Below are 14030 nucleotides of genomic sequence, written 5' to 3'. Positions count from 1 at the left end.
GATTAGTACCAACAGGCAGAAGAAAAACCTGCTCCCTCAATGGTTACTCTCACAAACCCGTTTAATTTTTCTGCTGATTTTGACACCAGTGTTATTTTTCAGTATGTTAAAGCAAACACATAACAGCTTAACTGCATAGCTACTGTTTGCATTTTGGACCAGTGACAAATTTAAAATCAATTTTCTTAGGACCGCAAACTCTGAAGACAGAAAATAAACATGGGAGCAAATGAAAACATGAACCAAGACTTCACCCTGCCCGAGGAAAAAAACACAACAACAAAAAAATCCATCCATTAGCATACACTTGCTGACCTGTTGTTCCACATCGGTCAGAGATCAACATGACCTTTAGCAAATCGTTGGCAAAGCTACTAGGAGAATAATCCGGGCTGTGGCTGTTGCGCAGACGAGACGCTAATCAACATCTTTTTGTTGCCACCAAGGCACCGTCAGGGTATGAGGATTACCATAGTTTCACTTCACGGCCTGTTTAACAACAACAGGAGCTCACCTCAGGCTGCTACTCAGCTTAACGGCAAGAGCAAGAAAGATAACTCATGAAGCTTTAAGCAAGTGGATGTATCCCAGACGTCCTGGCTAACGCTGCCGCCGCGGGCGCTCGATGTGTGGGCACAGCGGATAAGAAACTGGGGAACATTAACATGTTTTTTTGTAATGCTAAAAACTCGAAATCAGACAACGCAGACGAAGTACAGTGAAAATATCACAAGAATTCGGCAGAATGGGTGAGTTTCATTCACTGCAGCCTCAGTCGCCGTCGCTATGAAATATCACTACAGTGTCACCATTTCAAACTGAAGCATACAACAATTTTGCTTACAAAAACCTCAGATCTAAGAATGTCACATGCCGCATCTCTGACATTCTTATAGGCAAATATATTTTTTTCAACCAAAACTTCATTACTTTAAGTAAAGTGCTAACTGGATACTCAGAACAGGCATGAGGAGGAGAAGTCCGTAAGCTGTGAGTTCATTTCAAGCTTCCTCCACCATCACATGCTGTTGTGCTAAACCCCAACTTGCTCACAAACCTCCATATCAATGTGGATGTGTACCAATTGCGAGTGCAGCTGGCTGAATGCGACTCTAGTGTGAAATGCTTTGAGTGGTCAATATGGCTAAGGAAAAGCACACGAGTAGATCGCTTTTCATTCCGCTAAACGATTCAAAAATGTTTGTTTTTTCTTGAATAAGTTCATTTAAGAAAGACATAAAGACAGAAAGTGTGAGAGCAAAAAAAAAAAAAACGAGAGACTCTCATCAAAGTGCTTTAGGTGTCCTTCTCTGTTTTGATTTATTCAGAGGCGCTCAAGAAGCTCCAGCATAATGCAACACATCTTCAGTCCAAGACTTACAGTTTCCCAGCAAAAAGGAACAGGCGAGATGATGACCTTGGCACGTTGTGAGGCGCGCTCCACTCGTCCTCAATCTCTCTCTCTCTGTCTCTCTCTCCCTTCCTCTGCAGCCTTGACTAGTTTAATGAAAAAAAAAAAACCTGCTGCTAAATCACATGGCAAGCCTTGAGTAGTGACAGAATGGGTTTAAATCTGTTATCTTGGGCGATACATTAATTAAAAGCCAGATTTATATAGGTGGGAACTTTGCTCAAAAAGTTAACGGAAAACTTTGTAATTAGCCATCTGAAGACTAGACTTTAGGTTCCCTTTCAGCCACAGCGAGTGAGACAGTAAATCTGAGCAGAGACATCGTTCATCCATCGTTCCTGTAGGAACTTGTAAATATCCGCCTCTATAGGAATCCAGAGTCAAATTTACTTGGGTGTAATTCTTTTTTTTTTCCATGAAATATATTTGAGCAAATGAATTATCAAATTTTTCCAGAAATATGTTTTCAATTTACAGGACATTAATTACCGAGCATGGTTCTTTGTTGTAAAAGAAAAAAAAAAATCAATACTAAGGCTTCACAAGTTGTAAAAATTAATGACAGAACAAATTGTGAAATCATAGTTTCTCCTTCTGTTAGGAATAAAATGGTTACATCATGGTTGCAAATTCCCATGATGTACTTTTTTTTTCACTGTTTATTCTACAGTTATAAAATTGAAAACAACCAGAAAACCAAGAAAATCTCAAAACCAAAATGTTGACGTGAGGAAGAGTTTTTTTTTTTTTTTTTTACACCCTTTTACTCCCAGCATGGAAAAAGAAACATCAACGTTTGTCCACTACCTCAGCACTGTAGAGGCTAATGCTAGGGAAAGTTGGCATTTAGCCTGACGTCACAGGCATCGTTTAAAAAAAAAAAATTAAGTTGCAAAAAAACACACAAACCTCATCCCAGATGCACCAGGAGCGAGGCACTGCTGTAAAGAATTAAGCAAACGGCATTGTGGGAAAACTCATTTTGTCTCCTGCCCCGACCCCAAAGTTCATTTCATTGGGATTTACCTTCACCCTCTTGAAAAGGTTTGCAAATCTATAAGTTCTTACAACCCTTTTAACTTAGTTTTCCTAGTTTTACCCGTACCTGGCCAGGTTACTGAAAAATGGAGTAATATCCTGAGGTGAACTTCATAGCTGGAAACACCGAGACAGCATGCGCTTGAGCGAGACGATGAAAAATACAACAACTCTTACTTTTCCTTATAAGCCCACTGCCGCACCAGCCTTCAGTTTGCGGTATGCTGAAGAATTTGACCGATGTCAGTCAACATTCTCATGGCAGGGTTTCCAATTTCACTCTGAACAAAAACAGCTCGGAGCTTGCCAGGCTTTTCTTCAAGCTCACAGTTTCTGGTCAAAAGACAAATGTTCGCTCCAATTTGGCAAACCACAGGCACATTTACGACGCGACAGCAGTCAACAATGGCAGCTCTGATCTGCTGACTTGCTCAACTGTCTGTGCTTTCACCAGTGAGTTTTGTGTTTATTTACTGTCCTTGGCAAACTATTTATTTAGGGGCTTTCAAACGATATTTTAAAAAGGAAAGTAGAATTTTATTGTCTTGCATTTTGCAAAGATATGCCGATGTTGTAGGTGACCAACTCATTTAAAGATTTTCCAGTTTTTGCTATTGGAAATGGAAGTTGTTCAAGTCTTCAAGTCTGAACAAAAGGGGTAAAAGATCCCAAAAGTGAGTGGGAGCATTCAAGCACCTGCTGATCTTACAAGAGGAAATCCTTTAAACCTTGGGAATGTTCAAGGACTTTGTTATGCTTCCATCTAAGCCTTTAATCGCCCATTCCGAAGACACACAATACAAGAGGGAAACGGGACAAAACTACAAATGTCTGATGACGTCAGCGAGAAAAGTACTCAACAGGCTGCATCCATGCCGAGTACAGTCTGCAAGTCGCATTGCAAAATGCAATTCAGCGAACAGACGCCAGCTTTAACGGTGTGAAGAAGCAAAGTTATGCAACATCTCAATCTAGAATTGTTGGGGTTTCCGCTCTGGTAACATTCTAACAAAAAAACACATTCATGCTTAATTTTTAGACCTCTTTCAAGTGACAGAAATCAGGACTCATGAGCTGCCCGAGTGACTGAGCATTTATAATCGTCACGGACACAGAAAACGGGGCAAACAGGAGAATGGATACTTAAAGTAGATATTACAGAAAGTCATTGAACTAACCACAAAAGCAGTTATCTATGGAAAATAACCAATCAAGCATTGAGCCTCATTACTGAACAGTGCTCACATGGTTTGAAGAAGCATCTGTTACTTTAAAACGCACACAGAGAGACTCACTCAGTGGGTTTATTGCTGCGGAAAAAAAAACCTGCGATTAGCTCCTACAAAACTCACCAGCATGCACCTATGCAGCAAAAAGGACGCAGGCAACCCATAAAAACTGACACAGCAGCGAAATTCTGCTTCCTGGTGCACATGTGCACAAATGCCATAAATCACAATATGCAACCGTCATCACATAGGAACAACCCGAAAACAGAGATCACCAACACGCCAAGTTGACCCTCACAGACTCGGTTGTCTTTTAAAAACTCCAGGATTCTATGTCATCTCAAACATCCCCGCGCTGTTTTTCGGGGGGGGGGGGGCTCTTTCTGTAACCGTTTATCATGGTGGGTCAGTAGGGTTTGAGGCTGAAAGGCTTTTAGCTGGGAAAGCTTAAATACCACAAACATAGAGATGCACTGTTCAAACGCGCTCGCTCTGTGTTTACCGAGCTCCGCAGCTGGAATGCAGCGGCCAGGGCAAGCACACAAAGGCGTCTGTATCGGTTTCTGGGTCTTTTAGGCCGTCTTCGCGCCGCATGAAGTCGGGACAGAAAACTCCACCTCGGGGTGCTCAGATTTACTTACAGTAGATCCTGGACGCCCTGGGGAAAAGAGCACGCACAGCTCCACATGCAAAGGATTGGAAACCCAATCACCCATACATAACTTGATAAGTCAGGAAATGGTGCAAGGAAAGTAGCTACTCAGCTACTACTCACGTAAACTTACCCACATCTACAGTCAGTTTAATAATTAAAAAGCTTAAAACATCTGGAAATCTGACAAGTCTTGAAGAGGAACATCATTACCCTAATAAAACTTAAATTTAACGTCATATAGACGTCGTCTGATGTTTGGAAACTCCCAGCGCCGAGGGATCAAAATATTATTTGCAATTGTGGAAGTTATACAACTGCACAAATTTGTGTAACTGGTGCAAGGAAGACAGCCTGTTGATAATTAGTCAATTTTATTTTTAGAGCGGTATCTGTAATTATGATGAATTTAAGAATACTTTTTCCTGACACATTTATTATTATCAACAAAATATTAATACAACAAAATATGACATTATCTTCAGTCCATATTGCCCCAAATTGCCAAAGCTGCATCCAGAGGGAAAAGGCCTTTCTGTCCCTTACAGTCACAAATGTAAACATGAAAAGTCCAAGTCAATTGGGACTTAAACTGAAACACGGCTTTAATCAGACAAGGTGAGTTCTTTTTTGGCAATATACAATCGAGTTTGATCTTGACTTATGGTATAAATGTGGGAAAAGATCTTTTGGCCACTGTTAAGTATGATATGCTGTGGGCCTGTTTTGCTTCAAAGTGCACTGGGAAACGTTTAGAATGCCATCATGAACTACTATAAATACCAGGAGGTTTTACAAAACGCTGTAATTTGCCAGAAAAGTGAAAGCTAAAGATGCACCAACCCAATCAGCTAAAGGTTGGAACTGGTTCATTTTTTTTCCATGGCCTTCCCAGAAAAAACATACTGGTTTTGGCCAGAAAAGGCCTGATTGTTGCATTTCTTCTAATATTGGGTCATCACTCCATCGTGATAATGATCACGACGGAAATGATTCACAAGATAAAGTATTTATCTCTTTTAGTCTCCAGCAGAAAACCTGTGTGGTGAGACGAGGGGAGGAGAACATAAAAGAGGGCCCGGGACTCTGGCTACGCGGTGATTTACATGAATATTACCAGAGGCAAAATGTAGAGCAGAACATGACAACATTACCTTTGAGATGTCTTCTCACCCACCTTTGTCTGTTTGGCTGTCTAGCGCCGTCCCATTGCACCTTTAGTACCTACACGCTGTTTTAATTAACTTCATACCACAGGGAGCAATTATGCAAGGCAACATTCATCCAATTTGGAACTGCAAATGAGTCCACCTTCAAGCTACAGAACAACAGGGGCTTCAATGCGTTCAGGACAAGGAGATGCCGCAAAGATTTATCATTTAACACACGATTTTAATTGCTGCAGAAAAAGACTTTGGGAAGTTTCCCCGTTTCTGTTATTTAATGGTGCGATTCTAAGCTTTTAGGAAAAAGGAAAGGAGGCGGGGGGTGGCTCACGAAGATGGACAGATAGCAAGCGGGGCATAAATGAAGGAGAAAACAATTTACATACCTCCACTTCCCCTGGGGAGTGACAACTGAGAAGGAGAAAGTGGATGAAGGGATTGGGGGAGGACGAGGAAGAGGAGGAGGGCTGTGCAATAGCAAATGAGAGGGAAGCGCCAAAGATGGAGGGAGAAAAATGTTAAAACTGATGGAAACCGTGCACTCAAAGGAAAGCAAGCTAATGAGAGAACGACAACAACCTGCAGGGACGGGGAATGTGATGAGAACTGCAAGAAATTGGCGAGACTGCACTTCAGAAGGTGGTGAGAGGATGCCAAACAAGGAGGCATGAGTCAGACAGATACACAATAAAATCTAACATGTGTTACTACTCATTAGCTGCAAGTGCTTAAGGAGTAAAGCCAACATTCACTCCCCAAAACTGCATCTAAGCCACTCAGTTTCTGTCCATAAATCAGATTTTATGGAATAGGCCTGAATATCTAAAAAAAAAACAACAAAAAAATGGGATGAAAGCACTCAATTTCAGGTTTTTTTAATGTGTCCGTTTGGCTTTTAATTCATGATGCAAGTCGAGAATGTTGTGTTTTGCCTAGCTCTTTAAATCTCAGGCAGTTCATTCCTGCTGTTGGAAGTGTAACACCGCGTAGAGGTAAAGAAATATTTATTTAGGAAAGCCAGCTAACAAGAAAATGAGCTTCGCTGAGGCTAATAAAACTGCTTTTTGCATGGGTGTGCATTCTTTTTGACATACAAGTCCCTCAGGTGGCTGTTAAAGTGAAATGTGATGCTTCTGGCACGCTGAATCATGCAAAGCTAGACAGCTAAGCTGTGTATACCTGTTCAGTAGAAGAGTGAGCAAAAACCGGCAAACTTTAATACACAGTCCCTTAAAAAAAAGTATTTATGCTCTTTGAAACTTTTCCACATTTCAGAAAAAAACAACTAATATTTTTAATATTTTACAGGCTGTTTTATGTGACACATCCACATAATTGTGTTGAGAAGGAAAATGATGTTCAATATCTCCTACATGTGATTTTTTTTTTTTAAATGAGTGCGCATTTGTTATCAGCCCCCTTTGTTCTGATACATTTTAATAAAATGAAATGAAATAGTAAATCTGAAAAAGTTGCAGAGAGTACGCAGGAAGCACGTGCTCTGGTGAGATGAAACCAAAGTTAAACACTAATGTTAAAACCGTGGTGGTGGCAGCACCATGCTGTGGACAGTAAAGCTGGACAGAGTTGATTGTTTGGAAAGACATTTTGTCTCGAGAATTGTAAAGCTGATAAGAGACACCAAGCCAAGAAACTTGCTATGCATAAGTTGCAGGAAAAGGCGGTTCTCCAAGGTATTCAGCGTGGCCAAATAAAAATGCACACACACACACACACACACACACACACACACACACACCCCCACACACACACACACACACACTAAACAACAAAAGCGATACTCTCAACAAAACAGAAAACTTAAATATCTAAAGTGCTACAAGAATACACACGAGAAATAACAACAAAGTTTACAAAGGTTGTTTCCTGAAATGTTTAAATACTTAATGAGGTGTTACAGCGTTTTCAGCTTCAGCGCCATCAGCTCTGTGCTGAGGCGAGCCTTCCTCTTCAAACTCCGCGTGTGCTCCTCTGCAAACGGGGCATTTTCTGCACCATTTGCATTCCTCTGATGTAATAAAGAGCTGTGAAGAATCTCAAAGACAATTACAGTATGTGGCAAAAGTAAAAAACCTGTCGGTAAGGCAGGAAGACGTCGGGGTGCGAGTGCTTAATTGAGCACGTCTGTAAGATAACGTTGATTTTACGACTCGGTGAACTCTTAATGTCTGCCAGGCGTATAATGTAATAGAAGAACAGAGGCCTAACACTTTTAACGCGGTAACTTTGTGGGAACCTTTGGTTTTTGACCTTTAAGCTCCAGAGACTTCTCGATCTTCTGCCCAAGATCGAGACTCAGAAAACCAGCCGAGTTTTATGAGTCGGAGAAAATAAACTAGCCAAAATCAAGCATCCTTCTTTAAAACAATAAGCCAGTCTCTTTAAATAAACAACAATTTTATGATATAGATACCAGTCAAAACAAGAGGCCGTGAAAACTAACCATTTTATCTTATACGAATCAACTAACACACAATGATGCCAAACAAGTCGTCATCGTAAGGTTCAAAACTGAATGTTTATCACGTCAAAAATCTAAATGTAACACCACTTTGACTGAATATAGTGCATTTAAAATATCCTGAATGTTTAAAACAAAACATTTATTAGTTTAAATTAAATGTCAGTTGTAATGCTGGGCAGCAAAGTCAGAACTCTTGGCAATAAGCTCTCTCAGACTAATACAGTTTGCGATGCTGTATCCCAACGGGCTCCCTCCGTAGGATTCACAAGGAACGGCTTGAAAAGATGCGAGCTACAAGTTCATCACGCTGCCTCGACAGAGAATCACAATCACGTAGAACAAAAGGTTATCGAGCTCGGCGAAATGAGAACTACCCACACGACGCTGACCTTACAATTAATCTCCCCGTAGTTCACTCCTCGGGGTCGCCGTTTAATCATTCAAGCATGTCCCTGATAGAAAGTCGCAGCAGCAATTCACACTTTAACTCGATGTACTAATTAAATGAAGAAGAGAGCGATAACTTTCTGTGATGAGATCCTCCACGGATTCAGGCCCATAAGAAACTAAGACGTGACTGCACACAGTCCTGTAGTTTTCTTCGTAGTCCTCACATTTACTTGTGGTAGTCGTTAGACTGGTTCGACACAGAAAACATGCATGATGAGCTATCAAAGTAAGAGCCTCATTAGTATCTAACTATAACTACCAGAAGTTGCTTAGATAACTAAAAAGAAGAGAACGAAGTGTGAAGGGGAGAAACGGTGCGATTCCAGGAGTTGTGATGGCTTATTATTTGTTTTAGCATGCTTATTTTTACCTTAATAGACAAATAAACATATGTCTCGTAAGACGCAATAGGATTAGCTAGTCGAGTACATACAGCTTCTGTGTAGCGTAGAAAAACCTCTAATTAGCATAGAAGCAAAGCAAATTAATCTAAAGTAAAGTTGTCTCTTGTCTGCAAACACACAAAGAAAAAAAAAACTGCATTTCAATGGCACACAGACATTCATGTGCAAGACAACTCTCAAGAATGAGAGGTGAAAATGCACCGGCAGAAAACGTAAGCTTTTAAATAAACCAAGGAATCTTGTTTTAAACTCAGCTGCTATAAGAAAATAATGTAGTGGGGCTTGGAGGCTCAGTCTGCATCTGATCCCCAACAGGAGAATGAATTAGATTACATAGTCTCCATAAAAACGGGAAAGAAGGGAAACACATTTTTGTTCCCACTAGGAACCGTGCTCAAAGTCAGAGCTAATGCTCCACAGCTTGGATGCATTATATTTTATGCATATGTCTGTAGCAAAGGGCAATATCTCCGGTTTTTCACAGCTGAGCCACCAGCTGATGACTCAGCGCCAGATGAACTTGTATCACAGCAACATCGAGAGTATTAAAAGGAATGTCCTCAGCAACGACTACAGGAAGCTACTGAACACGCTCATTAAAGTCACTATCGATCAAAATGGTTCACAAAGTGCAAAATTCATTAAGCACACCATAAACGACTCCATGAGCTACGAAGCAAAAGACTCAGAGGGTTTAAATTCTTGTTTTGTTGCCCTAACTTCCTGAAACGGCTAGCTGTGCTACAGTGCTATTGCTAGCTAACAAAAACAGAAATGGCACTAGGAGATTTCAGAGGTGGGGACTCGAGTCATGTGACTTGTGACTTGGTGTTTTACAACATTGACTTGGGGCTCGAATCACACTTGAATCTGTTCAATTGAAAAGACTTGATATTTTATCCAAAATCTGAAATTTAAAACAGATATTTACAAAGTGTGCACCAGTAATTTATTTCACTCATTCCATATTAACAAACGCAGCCCATCTTTCTTTTTTTTTTTTTTTCCATATTCTGCGAGTCACCCAGATTAAAAAAGAAAATACTAAAAACAAGTATGCTACCAAGAGTAATTTCTTTTGGGTACATAAACTACGGAGAACTCAACGAAAAACAAAGCGCAACATGCAAAACATGCAAGAAGAGAAACAGACGGACATGGAACAACTTCCAACTTTGTCCGTCATTTAAAGTTGCATAAATGAAGGTACGGTTTCTACTGTTTTTAAGTTGCCATGTGAGTGAATGCTTTCTAGGTAAAAGCAAGAAGGCAGTAATATTTCCTTAGTGTTCTGTTCAGCGTCCAGGCAATTGACCTTTAGCGACATGAGAAGAAATCGATGCATTTTCTATGTTTTCAACATTTAAACACGGAAGGCACATGTTTACATACAGACATTATTGAATGCGATTGTGAATTACTGGTTTGACGAGGTGCATGGCAGCCATACTGAATTTCAGTTCGAACCTATCAAGACATAAATCAGACTATTTGCTTTTCCAACTTAGAACTTCTGATGATAATTAAAAGACACCATAAGGGCACTACTTGGTTGAATTGCTATGCCTTGAAGCCACCATAGGAGGGAGCTACAACGAAAACAGTATGATTATTCCCAAACCTGGACCATCAAGAAATCATTCCTGTCTGACTACATGAAGTAGACTAAAGCATGAGGTAGGCTAGGATATCTAAAAAAAAAAAAAAAAGGAATCACATTGTGTCCATTTTTAAGTTGAAATGTAAGTATGATGAAGTCATTGGTTATAGCCTGCACATAAAACTGCCTCACAACATATAAGTGCGATGCAAAAGTCTCATTTGTGTATCATTCCAACGTTTAGGAAGCTCATCGGAAACTTACTGGAAACTCAATCCGTCAGAACCCTTTTTGGACGGAATCAAAAGACCACTTCTTGTCCAACATTAGTGTCTGACCTCCCAGATGTGCTTCTTAAAGAATAGTCAAACGTTTCCATGAACACATTCCTTAACCTTGTAGACAGCCTCCCAAGAAGGGACGGAGTTATAGCTCTCAAATGTGGACCATGCCACAGGAAACCTTACGGATTAGGAACGGTGTCACACCGCTGATTAAACAGCTTTGCAATTATAGCTTACTCATGCCAACAAGCTTTCACACCTAAAATCAATTAATGTTGGGAAATCTATTCTCTTAAATAAACGCAATGAAAAAAAAAAGTACTTTCAGTAAAAAAACAACAGGTCAAGCAGGGCAAGCTTCCCTAATATCAGATATAATACATGGGTTACAGAAGCCATCAAGCAACTAACATGCATATCGGTGATCGTGTTTCTTTGCCCCCAGTAAAAACGCAATACTTCTCAAAAGTTTCTGACACATGAATCGGACGCATATAATAGGAACGAAGACAAAACCTTCGGAAACTTCTCACGCTGAGGTGCGAAGGAGACGAAAATGCGACGAACGCAACTGCAATGCACACGTGCATCGGTGTGATGTCAAAGAAAGCAGAGGGGGCTTTCGATGCTCATCAGCCTTCCTCTTGGCCCACAGCGCGGCCAGCCTGAGGGGGCCGGAGTCAAAGACCGCTAATGAGGCATCTATAGGTGCTTGCACTTTCTGAATCCACAACGACAAACGCGCACTTGTTCTGCAAACAAGCCCGAGGAGGGCAGCGGGAACATCAGCTTCCTCGCTGCGCATAACGACCCTGCGAAACACGCAACTTCCACGGCCGCTGCGCACTTGTTTCACGAAACCAGAACTAAAAGAAGCGCAGGGAGCCAGTCCACCCGCCACTTTAATTCATCCGCCGCGGCCGAAACGCGTTTGGGTCTGAAAGCTGCCGTGAACTACAGCGATGGCTCTCCATACAGAACAACAGGCATGCGTGTCAATGCAAAAACAGAATGTGGGGGGGAAACACGGCGCCCAAAAGCCGCTAAAGGCCACTTCACAAAGTAAGCGACATGCAGCGGGTGAAGGAGAAAGCAGCGGGGAGAGAGAGGAAGAGAGGGAGAGAGAGATCCGACAGGAAACACAGAAATATCCCGCTGCAATGTAACCAACACACACGGGGGAGAGAAAGGAGAAAGGCTCTGTGAGGCAAAACAGAACCAAAACATCGCGGTTCATCGACAATTAGCGCATAACGCAAAGCAAGGTGAAGCTGAATGTAAGCAGCAAATATATTAAAAACAAAAAAAAAAACGAAAACGTGACTGAACAAACCTGTCGAGTCGAGGAGGACACTTCTTCCCCTACAGCGCTGATGTCCGGAGTTTGTGTGTGTGCCGCTGCGACTCTCCGTGCGTGTGTCTGTGTGCCACTCTTTGGTGTTTCCTCCCACCCTGAAGAGATAGTGCTGATGTTTCCACTTCCTCCTTTCTTCTGCCGTCTGCTGGCTGCCTCGGTGCTGCCAGACACGCCGGACTCACGAAGGGAGCAGCGACACAAAACAAACACAAAAAGCAGACGATTAAAAAGATTTAAAAAAAAAAATAATAATAAAACAACAAAACAACAACAACAAAAAAAAAACAAACAATAAAAAAAACCACGTTTAACATATTATATTTATATTTCAAAAATGCTCATTAAAGGTCTTTGATGTGGAGTAAATGGGTAGTTGCCCAGGGGGGCATGAGAAAGGAGATGCACCAGAAATCAAAGATTAAGAAAAAAAAAAAACAACCAAAAAAAACTGTCGGTTGTTTCTGGAACAAGTTTCCTATTGCTTTTATGCATATACAGGAAGTTGGAATGGGGAACTGTTTTGCATGGTATGTGCAGGACTCCACTGATTTGTAAAATCGGTGCCATGTAGGCACAAATTGACCCTTCTTTTATTTGATCACCTGCATTTAACTATATGACATAATTGTTTTTGATGCCCAAAAAGGAAGCAAAAAAGATACAAAGATCAGTGCTCAACCACACTCAGTTGGGTTCAGAGACAAAATACAAGAATGCTCTAAATGTTATCACATAAATTCTGTTGGTAAATAATTTTTACTATCAACCTAAAAACCCTTTTACCAGAATAAAGAGTTATTTACCTTGGGTACAGTACTATCTGCTTTTAACATATTCACAGAGCTTTAGTCCAAAAGTCTTGAAATATCCTTTTAATCCTGCATGGTCACAGGTGGAGCGGTGCTTATCTGCAAGAGGCGGGACACCGTGGACAAGCCACTCTCCATCCCAGGAAAACTCAAAACCTGCCATTACAAACAAGCATACAGATAATGCAAATTAACAAAAAAAAAAAGTCTATCCAAGGAAATAAGGAGATCACCTTCAATCTTCTAGTAAAATCCAAACAAACAGGCGCAAGGCAATAGTGGGAAGGAACAACTTCCCTTTATCAATAAGAAAGTCCAGCAGGCGTTGGCTCGGTTGGTAGAGCACCACACCTTGTGCAGATGCAGTAGTTCTTGACACGTTTGTCCTGGATTCAATTTCCAGTCTCTTTCCTTCCTATTTCCTGCACATTCTGTACATGAGAGGCTGTGAGGACAACAAGGTCCACAGACGAGCAACGATGCTATCAGCAAAGACTAGCCCTGCCATAAAAAAACTAGAAGATAACAGACTTATGAACAGTTTCTATGAGCCTTTATCAATGCTTCCTTACACGTTCGATAACATTAAACCAAAAATGATTGATAAATGTAACTAATTCCAAGCTACTTTTCACTAAATCGAAAGTTCCGGTAGCATGGATTAACATGTACACCGTCCTGCCCGCAACAAATGCTTCGGACCGCATGAGGGGACATAGGTCAACACGTTATGGGTGGCACCTGGGTTTATTTTTCATTTTGATGGATCAAACAGAAGGCATAACTACGTCCACTCCTGCAGGCGAGGAAAAGTAAATGGGGACAACGGCTTCAATAATTCACGATTATTGAGCGCTCTCTGGCCTGCCGTTCGGAGGGTGAGATTATGACCTTCTAATGTTACATTATGTTGGGAGCAATCCTGGTACAGCTCACTGAGGGACATGCGCCTCTTCATTTCGCAGTTTCATCAGAGGACAAACCCGAGGGCCTCTGTGTATCACAGGCAACAACACCGCAGGGTCAGATGGGGCCACTTGCCCTTAATTTTATTTTATTTTTTTGGTAATTACCTGCTGTTTGCTATATTGAACCCTTGGTCTGTGTGTGTTTGTGTGCGTGTGCGTGTGTGTGTGTATGCGTGG

The 14030-nt window shown here is 41.2% G+C and overlaps 1 protein-coding gene across 2 annotated transcripts in view; it reads right to left on the bottom strand.

Moving 5' to 3' along the window:
• elmo1 (engulfment and cell motility 1 (ced-12 homolog, C. elegans)) overlaps positions 1-12654 on the bottom strand; it is a 98784-nt gene extending 86130 nt beyond the window's left edge. The window contains exon 1 of one of the 2 annotated variants that reach the window (XM_088010207.1): positions 12053-12654. The gene's annotated coding sequence lies outside the window, so the exon portion shown is untranslated. The remainder of the gene's footprint in view (positions 1-12052) is intronic. The other variant, XM_088010205.1, reaches the window with a different exon arrangement.
• Between the last annotated feature and the right edge of the window lie 1376 nt (positions 12655-14030).

This window comes from Poecilia mexicana, unplaced genomic scaffold (genome assembly GCF_051168715.1).
Source record: "Poecilia mexicana isolate PSO_F unplaced genomic scaffold, ASM5116871v1 scaffold_11, whole genome shotgun sequence".
In the NCBI taxonomy this organism is placed as follows: Eukaryota; Metazoa; Chordata; class Actinopteri; order Cyprinodontiformes; family Poeciliidae; genus Poecilia; species Poecilia mexicana.
The sequence above is the reverse complement of the archived record's forward strand: the minus strand, read 5'-3'. Positions and strand labels throughout refer to the sequence as shown.